Source organism: Pituophis catenifer, unplaced genomic scaffold (assembly GCF_029215685.1).
Source record: "Pituophis catenifer annectens isolate HBS135680 unplaced genomic scaffold, rPitCat1.0.hap2 SCAF_2, whole genome shotgun sequence".
Lineage (NCBI taxonomy): Eukaryota > Metazoa > Chordata > Lepidosauria > Squamata > Colubridae > Pituophis > Pituophis catenifer.
The window spans coordinates 171,169,841-171,184,482 of record NW_027256882.1 but is presented as its reverse complement, the minus strand read 5'-3'; positions in this window follow the sequence as shown (position 1 = coordinate 171,184,482).

The window sequence follows — 14,642 nt, the reverse complement described above, 5'->3', positions numbered from 1 at the left end:
TGACTTTGTTGCCATCTAGCGATGGTCTACATTTTTCCCATCTAGACTTGGCTATTTGAGGTAGATCTCCCAAACTGAAATTCCTGAAAGAAAGTACCTCAGAGTTTCTGACAAGACCCATCCATCTGAAACAAGAAATCTGTATATCTTAGTGACCAAGAAATTAACATCTCTGTATTTATAACAATGTACTGACTCTCAAAAAGCGCCCAGTGCCATGATACAGTGGCTGACTTTAGACTATGCTATGTTATACTTTTACCATGGTTTAAATGAATAAACAGTTAACTGGGCTTTCAGCCTTAAACCTTGTTTTAGAAATAAGACTGGCTTAATGAGTTGTGTTTTGGGAGGGGAAAAGTGGTTTGGTCTTAGAAAAAGACTGCTCTTACATTGGCAAACATGGCTTTAGTCCCAGCTACTATGTTGTTTTCTGGATTTCCATCGCTGGGATAGGGGTGAACAATGGCACTCACTTAACTGTGTTCCTGTTTCTAATTCTGATAGAAACAATGGGAGAGTTTTAAATTAGTTTTCCTGACCTTCCATATTCATCCCTTTCCTTTAGGTGCAAGTTGGAGCTCACTCCTCTTTCAGCATCTTGCTATTTGGTCATTGTTGTTTATCTTCTTCTATATTGCTTAATATGATAATCTGACTCAAAGTCCCACTATCACCCCTCACTCTATTTGTCCATAGAATTATTCAAACTTTTAAAACAACCAAGGAGAATTTCATTCTTCCTTTGACAATAGTCAGTTAGCCTATATTTATACATAATATGGTCTTTTGTTAAGTATGGGCAGAAATGTCTATGGAGATTCTCAGTCATCCAGGTCATGGTTGTCCCAAAGGTGCTTTTTCAAGAGGCAATTGGACTTTCTGGTTTTTCTTTGAAGACATTTCGCTTCTTATCCAAGAAGCTTTTTCAGCTCTGACTGGATGGTGGGGAATGGAAGGAATGCAAATTTATTTATTTATTTTTATTTATTTATTTTAAATTTATATACCGCCCTTCTCCCTGAGGACTCAGGGCGGTGTACAACCAGAATTAAAAAACATAAAATACAAATATTAAAAAACAATTAAATATATATAAATTTGGCCCAAAATTCAAAATACAAACCAATTAAAACATTTAAAATTTCTTCTTAAGCCAGCCCGGCTTGCTGGAAAAAGTGGGTTTTAAGGGCACGGCGGAAGGCACTAAGGTCTTGGATTCTCCTTATCTCTGGGGGCAACTGATTCCAGAGGGTAGGTGCTCCCACAGAGAAGGCCCTCCCCCTGGGGGTCACCAGCCTACATTGATTGGCTGATGGCACCCTGAGGAGGCCCTCTCTGTGGGAGCGCACGGGACGATGGGAGGTCGTCGGTAGCAGCAGGCGGTCTCGAAGATAGCTAGGCCCGATGCCATGGAGCGCTTTAAAGGAGATAACCAGCACCTTGAAGTGCACCCGGAAGACCACTGGGAGCCAGTGCAGTTCGCGCAGGAGCGGTGTTACATGGGAGTGCCATGCTGCTCCCGTCACTACCCGTGCTGCTGCATTCTGGACCAGTTGGAGCCTCCGGGTGCTCTTCAAGGGGAGCCCCATGTAGAGAGCGTTGCAGTAGTCAAGGCGAGAGGTGACGAGGGCATGAGTGACTGTGCACAGGGAATCCCGATCAAGAAAGGGCCGCAACTGGCGGATCAGGCGAACCTGACAAAAGGTCCTCCTGGTTACAGCTGTCAGATGTTCCTCCAAGGACAGCTGCATATCCAGGAGGACTCCCAGATTGCGAGCCCTTTCTGTGGGGGCCAAAGACTCACCCCCAATAGTCAGTGATGGAGTCAACTGACTATATCGGGATGCTGGGAGCCACAGCCACTCAGTCTTGGAAGGGTTGAGCTTGAGCCTGTTCCTCCCCATCCAGATCTGCACAGCCTCCAGGCACTGGGACATCACTTCAAGGGCATCATTGGGGTGGCCTGGGGTGGAGATGTACAGCTGGGTGTCATCAGCGTACTGGTGGTATCTCACCCCGAAGCCACGGATGATCTCGCCCAGCGGCTTTACATAAATGTTGAACAGAAGGGGTGAGAGGACCGATCCCTGCGGCACTCCACAGACGAGAAGCCTCGAGGTCGACCTCTGCCCCCCTGCCAACACAAACTACGACCGGTCGGAGAGAAAGGAGGAGAACCACCGCAACACGGTGCCTCCCACCCCCAACTCTTCCAGCCGGTGCAGCATGATACCATGGTCGATGGTATCAAAAGCCGCTGAGAGATCTAACAGGACCAGAACAGAGGAGCAACCCCTGTCCCGAGCCCTCCAGAGATCATCAACCAACGCGAACAATGCCGTTTCCGTGCTGTGCCCAGACCTGAAACCTGACTGGAATGGATCTAGATAAGATGTTTCCTCCAGGAATTGTGGGAACTGTCGCGCGACCACACTCTCCACAACCTTCACCATGAAGCGAAGGTTGGAGACAGGACAGTAGTTGGCCAATATTGCCGGATCCAGGGACGGCTTCTTGAGGAGAGGCCTCACCACCGCCTCCTTCAAGGCAGCGGGGAAGTGGCCCTCACATGACCAGCTGTCTGCAAGGATTATAAATCCTTCCATACCCCACCATCCAGTCAGAGCTGAAGAAGCTTCTTGGATGAAGTGAAACATCTTCAAAGAAAAACCAGAAAGTCCAGTTGCCTCTTGAAAAAGCACCTTTGGTACAGGAAGAAGCTTATTTTTGTCAAAAAAAAAATCCCCCTCCCTCGAGTGAGGCTTTTGAATTCAGGAAAGCAGATGACTAGCAGTGAAGAAGGTTATCAGCTAACCAGAAAAAGAATCTGACCTGTTCATATATCTTTAACACTAGTTTGATTTGCACTTGCAATTGCAAGAGTTTTCATGGCCATGAACAATTTTTCCTAACCTGCTTCTTTCTGGATATAGTCAGTCTATACCTGTGTTGCTGTCTGTAGATGTTGGGAATGACAACTGGACGACATTTGGACAACACCATATTAAGGAAAGCTAGCCTAGAACCAGTTATGGTCATCTGCCTTGTTCCTTTCTTTTCTCTGTAGCCTCTTCCTTCATATCTCTTGCATTTCCCCATAGTATGAAGTCCCTTGTTGTTGGACTGTTTGGAGACAGGAAGTAATATGCAATATATCACATTTGAAAAAGAGGCAGCTGGGAAGCTTTAACATGCTCCATCTGAGCTCTAAAACTCAGTCTGTCCTCTCAGCCCTGCTTAGTACAAAAATGCCAATGCATTTGTAGATAAAAGAGAAGCGGAGGGATGAGATCGCACCCCCAAATATAAGTTTCCTCGCAGTCAAAAGGCATTGTGCACTCTTGCTATTGTTCCTATTTTAATGACTTTTACCCCCAGGAAGTGATGGGGAAAATATAGGGAGAGGGGATTTACTCATAGAAAAGCTTGTTTAACAATTCTGTGAGTGATGTAAGGTATTTGTACAATTAAAGCCACTCCAGGAGGCATCCTAGAAATGAATAAAGTTGGGACAGAGATAGAGCAAGAGGTAGTTGATGACCTATAAGGAAAGACCTCTCTTTTGGCCTTGGGATAGGAGTGTTCATTAACGTAGTCTATGACATGGCTCAAAAGATTTGCATTACACCCCAAGCATCTTTTTTTTTAACTACCTTACATTTAGTCTTCTATAATACTTCATTAGCGTAATAACAATTTTACTAGCTCTTCATAAAAATGAATCATGCTTCCTTCAACTAATCTCCATTTGCTTGTAAATAGTCCTTGGGGAGATGGCTTTCTGCCAGATTCCAAAACCATTGCCCTGGTTCACTTTATGTATGAATCTGGGAAGCTGCCAAAAAGTTCAGGATTAATTCTATAGGGATTTGAAGAGGCAGACATCTTTTGCATTGCCCTGCTTTGTGATGCCTTTAATGGAAAAAGCTGGAGAGAGAACTTAAAGTCTTCTGGCCGCAGTGCATGTCATTTGCTGTTGCGTTATCGTCCTGCTTCAAATTTGATGGTTGAAGCATCATGCCCCATGCAGTATGCTTTCCCATGCAAGTCCCACTGAAATGAACAGGAGTTGTATATGAACATAGGCACAGCTCTCATGGTGGCTCAGTGGTTAAGACTCTGGGCTTGTCGACTGGAAAGCTGGCAGCTCAGGTTTGAGATCTGAGCACCATGCAGCAGGGTAAGCTCCTGTCCTCGCCCCAGCTCCTGTCAACCTAGCAGTTTGAAAGTATGCAAATGTGAGTTGATAAATAGGTACCACTATGGTGGTAAGGTAACAGCATTCCATGATGTCATGCTGGCCATATGACCACATAAATGTCTTTGGACAGAGCTGGCCCAATTCCTTGAAATGGAGATGAGCACTGCCCCGCCCTCATAATCTGTAACAACTAGCAGAATAAAATCTGCAGGGACTCCTTTACCTAACAGCTCTCATACATTTTAATAGGGATTGCAAAGGCATAGTCTCAGATACGTTGCTGATAACTGTGTCAACATCTTCCTCTGCATTTAATAGCCTATATTTAGGAGAAAGACACACTATAATGTAGGGGTTAAGATTCTGGACCAGGAGAGGACAGACCCAGGTAATCTTCCCCTAGTCATTGAAGTCAACTTGATTTCTTTGGGCCAACCACACCCACTCACAGCCCTAGAGTGCAAAGCTGAAAAAAAGTCTCCTGTACTTTCCAAGCCACGTTGCACTAGTGCAGTAAATTATGATCCATAACTTGTAGTGAAAAGACCTTAACCTTGCCCTGAATTGATTTGGGCTAAGGTTTTAGCATCACCATATAACTCCTCCACACACATAGAGGAAGCTGACCTCCTTGGCCCTGTTGCCAATTACTGGTTCACTCAAGATATATTGTTGCCTAACATATTACATTAAATAGTTCTAGGGGATCTGAAGACACCTAAGTGCATATACAGCCACAACTATAATGGTGTTGATATTGGAGACTAGAGGATCTTTATGCCTCCCTGGAGATGGAGAGGAAGAGTCTTCTTCGTAACAGCAATAATATGCTTTCTTCCCATAATTGAGGTAGGAGGAAAGTATGTCAGTATGAAAAGCATTGCCCCCCAGCCTACCTCCTCAATAATGGAGCCAGTTACTGTTGCTGCCTGTGGGCACTGTTAATGCAGCATAGTTTCAGGGCATGGATTGGTTCAACTTTTTTAAAACTTTCAGCTTCTAAAGAAATAATACAAGATTGCCAACCTCCAGAAGACAAGAAACATCTCAAGACCTTGGGTATGATGGGAACAGGGCACTGCCACCTGGGTCCTGTGGAGCCTTTAGTTTTGTCGCCCAGTACGAATATTGAACCCCTGGAAAATTTACAATCAATTTCCCATGAAATCAATATTCTTCTGCCCAAGCAACCACAATTTTTAAAAAGGGAAGAATCAGGCTATGCCAGTGAAGTACATTATCTGTTCCCCATATACAAAAGGGCCATGGAAATGCAGAGCCCACTGGTCCCATTGAATATAGAATAACTGAGTTAGAAGGGACCTTGGAGATCCAAGGGAAGAGGTCAGTCCTGCAGCATTTGGAGCCCAGCAGATTCCCGATTTCCAAAAATGGTCCTTCCAAGTGATCTAGATTGCCCAGACAGGAGACCTGCTAGCATATGACTGACCACATCAAAGGGAATTAAATGAATATAGAATTAATTGCTAGTTGGCTGCTAATCCTCATTGCCATACACAAGCTCCAAGCTCAAAAGGAATTTCCTCTGATATCCACTGGCTGGACCACTGAAAGCAAGATCTGCAGTTCTTTTATGTGTTCCTTTTGAAATCTGATGAGCTTCTGATCGGCTACTTCAGAATATAGGATGTTAAACAGGATAAGCCATTGATCTGATCCAGTAAGATGGTTCATATTCTGATGTCTGAATAAATGTATCAGACTGCTGTTGTTTTACTTTATTACAATATATGTGCATACCACACACACACCACACACACATATATATACTTACATCACTTGTATATTTACAAACACATTATCCTCACATGGAGAACTGATTCCTTTTGCCACAAGTTTCTCCCAGGTGTAAATGCAGCTCTATGATGTAATTGCACCATAGAGCTGCAAAAATTCAGATGCCCACCAGATGGCGATAAAGGGAATACTATCCCCTCTAAGTACTCTGAATTTCACAGCTGCCAGAGATATTTGCACCCCAGATTACTAAACCTTACAGACTGATATTTGTCTGAGAATGTGTGTATACATTAACATTTTATAATTTTCCTCAGTTGGATCAATGCACTTGCACTTATTTTAGAATCCAGAACTCATATAACCAACCACTTATAAAGTATCAAAAACTGCAATTCACATTACATTGGATACTTTCATTTGTTACAGTATTGCCTTTTTATTCCCCCCCCCCCAATCTATATATTCTGGTGCTTCTTTTTTTTTTAAATAAAATTTCTGATACAAGCCTTACTCCATACTATCCATTGCTCAGAATTTTCCACTTTGGTGAATAATAATTCAAGTTAACCTAACATAACCAAGAAATTATCGTACTGTGTGGGATTTAACCCATGAAATCAATTTTAGCTGATGCTAAATATACTGGAATTCAAGAAATTCTGAACCTAAGACATTGTTTTGGATTCTAAAATTCTAAAAATCTGATTCTAACAGAGATCTCAATGCTTTCAGAAACATATCCATTTTTAAGGTTTCTCCATTTCAGCAGCATTGTTTCAAGCAGTGGCAAGGAAATACTTTGTTGTTTTTGTTATTAAATAACTAAGAGCTTAAAATCCTTCTGGACCTACTGCAAATCATCAGAGACCCATCACTAGATCTTAATTTACCATTTGCATACAGAAGTATACTGGGAAATGAGGACATTTATCTATACGCAATTAGGGTTTTTTTTTATTTCTCTGCCAGCATTTCTCAATTTTTAATGCTTAAAATTGCACTTCAAGATATGATGAGTCATTGGCTGTGTTCACATGATACATTTTGCATTAACTACATTTTATTTAAATTTCTACAGTGGTTGCCATGTACACAATTCTGGGCAGCTGTAAAAATAGTTAACAGCAACAGTATACACAAGCACATTAAAACAGAAATAGAAATAGCTATTATTTCGATAGATAGATAGATAGATAGATAGATAGATAGATAGATAGATAGACAGATAGATAGATAATTTTATTTCTATACCACCCCTCTCCCGAAGGACTCGGGACGGTGCACAGCGAAGTAAAAACACAATACAAGCATCATAATTAAATTTAAAAATTATTAAAATTCTTACATTTGCGGCTGAAATTCGTTAAGAACCCAAAAATTTTAAAACTCCAAATTTAAAACTCTATTACAAAGATAGCCCTGCCTGTCGGAAGAGCAGGGTCTTGAAGGCACAGTGAAAAATTCGGAGGTCAGAGATTGTGTGTATTTCCGGGGGCAGTTTGTTCCAAAGGGCAGGGGCTCCCACAGAGAAGGCTGTCCCCCTGGTGTCGCCAGCCGACATAATTTGGCCGATGGCACCCTGAGGAGTCCCTCTCTGTGGGAGCAAACTGGTTGGTGGGAGGCTATCGGTGGCAGAAGGCGGTCTCGTAGATACCAGGTCCTGACCATGGAGCACTTTAAAGGTGGTAACCAACACCTTGAATCGCACCCAGAAGACCACTGGGAGCCAGTGCAGCTCACGCAGGAGAGGTATTACATGAGCGCAACAGGTTGCACCCATAATCACCCGCACGACTGCATTCTGGACCACTTGGAGCCTCCGAGTGCTCTTCAAGGGGAGCCCCATGTAGAGAGCATTACAGTAGTTCAGCCGAGAGGTAACAAGGGCATGAGTGACCGTGCACAAGGCATCCTGATCCAGAAAGGGACGCAACTGGTGAATCAGGCGAACCTAATAGAAGGCCCCCCTGGCCACGGCCATCATATGCTCTTCTAAAGACAGCCGTGCGTCCAGGAGGACGCCCAGATTGTGAGCCCTCTCTGTGGGGGCTAAAGATTCACCCCCTATAACAGGTAGTCGAACTCAGGGGTGGGCTTATATACAGTATATCATATAATTATAGCCTCATGTATTGTGCACAAGGATTCAGTGTTGTGCAAATGTAGAAAATTCAGTTCTGTAAATCATGGTGAAGTTAATTATGAATAAGGTCATTCCATCACAGCACTGGCACTTTGAAACATAGATCTTATCACTGTTTAGTTTACTGTCAAAGTCTAACAAACTAGGAGATTCTGTATTCCACCTCTCTGTTGTGTAAACCAATCCATGCTAGAAAGCACCTGCTAAGCACTTCACTACCTCTGTACTCTGGTTTGATGCTCCAGTCATTAAAATGAAGAATGCTGTGACTTGAGTTCATTTTGATTTGCCCTTCATTGCTGTTACACTTGCTTCTTTAGGAGTGAGAGAAATATACTGTACTTTAGCTTGGGATATTCCAGAATTAAGCAGTCGCAGTGAAAGTAAGGCTGGGATGGGCTTTGCAAGTGGGGGTTGGATAAATGCTCCAAGTGAAAGAAAAATGCTCCATGGCAGCATTAGCACCTATTGGAGAAGAAACTTGTGGAATAATGAAAAGTTATTATTTCTGCCTTTTCAATTACAGTTTTCTCTCATTTTCTCTTTCTTCTTTTTCTTCCTCCTAATCCTAAAAGGATGCTGTTAGCTGGGCTAGATGGGCACTCTAAAGTCAGGAATTCTTTTAGATGAACATGAAAATATCTTGAATGCCTTGATACATTTTATGGCATCCTGAGTGACAATTCTGCTGCTGGGGAATGAAGAGATTGGTCATCCAGCCCATCTCAAAGCCACTGGGTTGGACAAGGCTGCATTAAGGGAGCATCTCAAAGCCACTGGGTTGGACAAGGCTGCATTAAGGGAGCCACTTCTATCGTGGCACCATTATCCATCTCAGATGGATGGGATTATTTTATGCACCTATAGGACATACATTCAGGTAACATTCATCCACAAGGATTGATCTATATAGGAAGATTACCAGTGGTGGGTTGCCTCCGGTTCGCACCGGTTCTATAGAACCGGTAGTAAAACAGGCAGGAAGCTCCGCCCACAGACTCCGACATCATCAAAACACTTTGCGAGCGCGCAAGCGAACCGGTAGTAAAGGTAAGTAGAACCCACCCCTGAAGACTACAGATCAGGAATGGAAGCTGGAAAAGAAGTAACCATTAATTACATTTTACAGCACTTGAGATGTGATTAAAATAAGGTAAGAAAAATACTGTTCATTTTGCTAGTTGACACCTATAGATGCATTTAGTGAAAGTTAGAAATGTTTCCTGAGCTGCAAATATTGCTTCACCTGGAATCCGAAATCCAGTTTTTGAACACTATGAAAGGAAATCCCAAAGCTTTAAAATTATGTTGTTCAGTGAGAAAACTAATGACAGAATTAGGAATTTTCCCTTAACATTTTATCTGAAATGGGTAGTTAGAATTAACACTATTAAGGCTGCCTTGCTTTAAATAGTATTGATTGCTGACTAACTTTTGGTTTATTATCATCAGGAGCTCTGGTAGCACAGGGGCTAAAATGCAGTATTGCAGGCTAATTCTGCCCACTGCCAGGAGTTTGATCCTGACCAGCTCAAGGTTGACTTAGCCTTCTCAGGTTGGTAAAATGAGGACCCAGATTGTTGGGGGCAATATGCTGACATTGTAAAGTACTCAGAGTGTGCTGTACAGCATATACTGTAAGTCTAAGTGCTACTGCTAGTATTATTACTTACTGGGATCCTAATGAATGTTAGGATGATGTAATAGAGCCTTGGTAGTACAGGGGTTTAAGGCACCCTGTTATTAAGCTTATTAAGACCAGCTGCCTGCAATTACTGCAGGGTTCGAATCTCGCCAAGGCTCAAGGTTGACTCAGCCTTCCATCCTTTCTAAGGTAGGTGAAATGAGGACCCAGTTGTGGGGGCAATAAGCTGACTTTGTATAAATATATACAAAAAGGATGAAGGCTATTGCTGAGCACATTGTAAGCCGCCCTGAGTCTTCGGAGAAGGGCGGCATATAAATCAAATTCTATATATATATATATATATATATATATATATATATATATATATATATATATATATATATATATATATACATATATATATATATATATATATATATAATTAAGTTTCTGCTTTTGAGAAATGGTCTTAGAAATCAATTCCATTTTCAAACATTGCTGTGTTTGTCTGATATATTAGGGCTACTAGATATAGCCTACAAAAATCCAGATGGTCATTATATGGCAGCAAAGAAATTCAAAAGACTCTGATTTTTCACTGCCATCAAGACTGGCACATTGGCACAACAAGCTCCTATATATAAACAGCCAGCAAACCCTATTCTTTCTTATACTGATGATGTTACCTAATGAAGTAGTTGTAAGAAAACAATTCAGCCCCAAGAACACAATTGTTTACTTCTTCAATTAAGTCCTGAAGTCAGTATTAGAGTAGATCCATTTGTAACATCTGTCAAATCATGCAGAAAACCTGAGTGTTGAACATTATCCTGAAGTGACCATAATGTGTTTTCTTTGTGTGGAATCAAATGTAAGACTCAAAAAGCAATAATCAAGGCTTACTGCAGTAATTATTTATTTAACAGTATGCACTGGAGGAATTTCCTACAGAAAATAATGGGACGGACTCCTACATAGAAAAGGATGCACATATTTATAAATATCAGGAAAGGGGGGAGAAAATGATGCAGTCATACTTATACATAGGTCAGGGCTGTCAAACTCCCGCCCCGCCCCGGATGCATCACCTGCTGGCCACGCCCACGCCCGGTTTAGTGAAGGGGGGGGAATTCCTGATACGTCACGTGACACCGCTGTGACGAGGTGAGTATGACACCCCTGAGATAGGTAATAGATGACATAAGCATAGATATTCATGATTAGCAAACTTCAAGTTACTTCCCTGCCTTTCTACTGTTACTATCCTCAAGAAAGAATTGTTTTAGTAAAAAGAAACGTATCAGTTACATTGCCATAAAAATTTTGATACAAGCTACTGAGAACTGAGCACTTCAAGGTTGCCTCAGTTACCACACATTCTTTGTTTCTATCTTGCTAACACTCTCCACTCCCCCAAGAACTTGTTTTCCTCACACTGGTTTTTGCTCTATATTCCCAACTTCTGCTGATAAATCCACCAGGACTCTGTCTGGAGTAAGACAATACAATATTAGTATTCTGCCCAGTGCTCTACTCACAACTTGCTTGCAGGGTCCTGCCTGATACTTCAGGCTTCCTGGTGAGGAGCTGCCCCTTCCTGGATCACATGTAAGTGATCTCATGGCTTCTCCTTGTCCAGAGAGGCTTCATTCATGGGGGGCGGGGGGAGGCGGGGAGGTTGCCCCTGCATCAACCCCTCTATTTCACAGAGGTGTGCTAATCTGCCATGTTTCTACCTTGAAGTCAATAATCAGGGAGACCCACTATAGTGTTGATGATAGCTCTGGTTTGCTGGAGAGTAGCTACAGTTATTGGCCTTCTCAGTAACAACACCTTAATTGGGATCTTTCATGCCAGGGGAAATATGATGAATACCAACTGTCTTGTTTTAAATGTCAGTTGAAATATTCACCCAGTACTACTGTATTATAATTGCTCCTAGAATGGACTTTTAGGCTATCTTTTAACTAAATGCTATTGTAAACTGATGTTCTTTCATTGCTTTATATTTTGCGTTATGGGCGTTCATTTTCATGGAAAATGGCTTTATCGTTTTTGTGCATTTTTCCAGATTGCTTTGGGAGGAAGAGCATGGCCATCATGTCACTGTTGTGGGTTATAAATCTTGATTTGTGATCTAGTTGTTTGAAGCAGTTAACTGTGACTTATTCAATGAGCTGGTTAAACCATGGCAGCCCATGATACAAATCAGGTCATTAAAGCTTTCCTTATCTTTTTTCCATTTATTCCCATGAAGGACGATGCTACTTGAGTTGTTTCTATCTGTCAAACACAACTAGCTTGGGTTTTAATACATTAATTTTCTGACCTTGGCTGCAGCACACAACCTAAATAATATTTGCATATATAAACATGTACATTCACGACAGAACAGAACATACAATATCTCTTGAGAGTAAATATCCATAAAGATATTATCCAATCAAGGGGATATCACACATTCAGGTTTTACTCTCTGCTTATTCACTTTATCATGTGCTTTCTCTAAATTTACTGATATCTACATTTTCTTATGTTGTCCTCTTTTCCAAGATGTTGATGCATACAACTCCATGTTATTATGACAAGGACATTTTTTAGTCACTTTTCTTCATCCCATCCATGCATTTCTTTTGATCCTGCTGAAATAAAATCTGAACTGCCCAACATAAAGCTAAACTAGGATATCTAAATTTTGTTCCTGTAGCTTTTTGATTAGAATGACAGTAAATGTTTTCAGCAGCACAAACCGAGCATTAGGAAAAAAACAAGCTCAACTGAAACATTCTGTGAAATAAGCTGTTAGACTGTTACCCATCACGCCTTATAATTGTATGAAAGTATACAGTATTTGACTTACAAACATTTGTTTAGTGACCGTTTGAAATTATGACCCTGAAAAAAGTAATTTCCAACCAGTGCTACACGTATGACTATCACAGCATTCCCAGTCACATGATCAAAATTCAAGCGCTTGGCAACTGACATGTATTTATTCTGTATTTATTAACCAACAGTTGCAGAATCTCGGGTCATTAATCATCTTCAGTGACAGTTGTTTTTTGCCCAGCAAAATTAGTAGGGAAGCCAGATTCACTTAACAACTATGTAATTCACTAAACAACTGCAGTAATTTTCTTAACATCCATGGCAAAAAAAAGTCATAAAATTGGGTGCAATTCACTTAGCAACCATCTTGCTTAGCAACAAAAATTTTGGTTCTAATTGGGGTTGTACATCGAGGATTACTGTACAGGGTGGGCTTGAATCTTTGATAATATTATTTTTATGGAATAATAATCAAATCTATGCACAGGAAACAGAAGATGAAATATTTTCTTCCATAGATTAGATTATTATTGAAAGATCCTTATGAATGTTCCACTGTTGGTGTATTATTATTTTTTTTAATTCATTATATACCACAGATGACAAAATAGAAGAAGGTTGTGCAACAAAAGACATTTTGTCTTTTTTATAGTCTGTTTCTATCAACTCCTTATACTTCCTTGAATGATTCATCCAAAATCATCTATCTACTGAAACTATTTTCCACTTTACTAGTTCAAGAAGCACCATAGGCCCAAATCAGATGCATTGGAATCTAATGTCATCTATTTCTGGAAGGCACAATTTATTCTTGTGGCCTAGGAATTGAACATATTGACATTCATTCATAGGAAGAAGAGCCCTGCTAGAACATACCAATAGCCAGTTGAATTTTATTTGATTCTGATATTAGGTGGTCAGAAGCCTCTGTAGAAAGGCCACAGTACACAAAGATAGCCCTCCCCTACTCTCAATTTAGAAAAAAGTACATTGAGCACTTTTGTTCCTAGAAATAATATATAGCCATTATGACTACTAGCCCAGTGGGGGGTTTCAAAATTTTTTACTACCAGTTCTGTGGGTGTGACTTGGTGGATGTGGCATGGCTTGGTGGGTGTGGCAGGGGAAGGATACTGTAAAATCTCCATTCCCACCCCACTCCAGGGGAAGGTTACTGCAAAATCCCCATTTCTTCCCGATCAGCTGAGACTTGGGAGGCAGACAATAGATGGGGGTGGGGCCAGTCAGAATTTTTATTACCGGTTCTCCAAACTAAAAATTTCCGCTACTGGTTCTCCAGAACTGGTCAGAACCTGCTGAAATCTACCTCTGTACTAGCCCCTGTACTAGCCTTGGTGTGTGTGTGTGTGATGTCAGTCTTGACTCCTATGACTAACTACCTGGACAACTAACTCCCTGCAGTTTTCTTGGTAAGATTTTGGAAGTGGTTTGCCTTTGCTTGCTTCCTAGGACTGAGACAGAGTTAAGAGTCCAAAGTTACCCAGCTGGCTTTTCTGCCTAATGTGGGACTATAACTCATTGTCTCCCAGTCTCTAGCATGGTGCCTTAACCACTATATCAAATTGTCTGTCTGTGGTAGCCTTAGATTTTATAAATTAAAACCAACAAAATCAATGACCATCATCCCATTTTCCCAGACAGCTGAATTCATAGTTTTATGCTGTGTAAACAGATAATGCAGCCAAATATGCTGTGTACTTTAAAAAATAGTTTAAGTAAACAGCACTGTATGCATCTTTCAGTTGACCCAGTATCCTTACATAGGAGATTTGGGCCTGGAGAAAGTATGCCAGGAGGCTTGTATTTCTCATAGCCAGTTCCTCGGCAAAGGTCCCAGAGTACTAACTGTTTCAAATATTCTATATGTTTATTTGGGGAAAGAAACTTTGCAGAGAAAACCCACGCATACTGACATGCCTGGATCTGTACATCATGCTATGCTGTAATGAAGTTTATTTGGCTTGGTTTAGGATATGGAGTTAATCCAACCTTTCTAGTTTGGAATCCATTGTTTATGGCTGGGATGAGCAACACGTGGGTCACATGAATTGAATCAA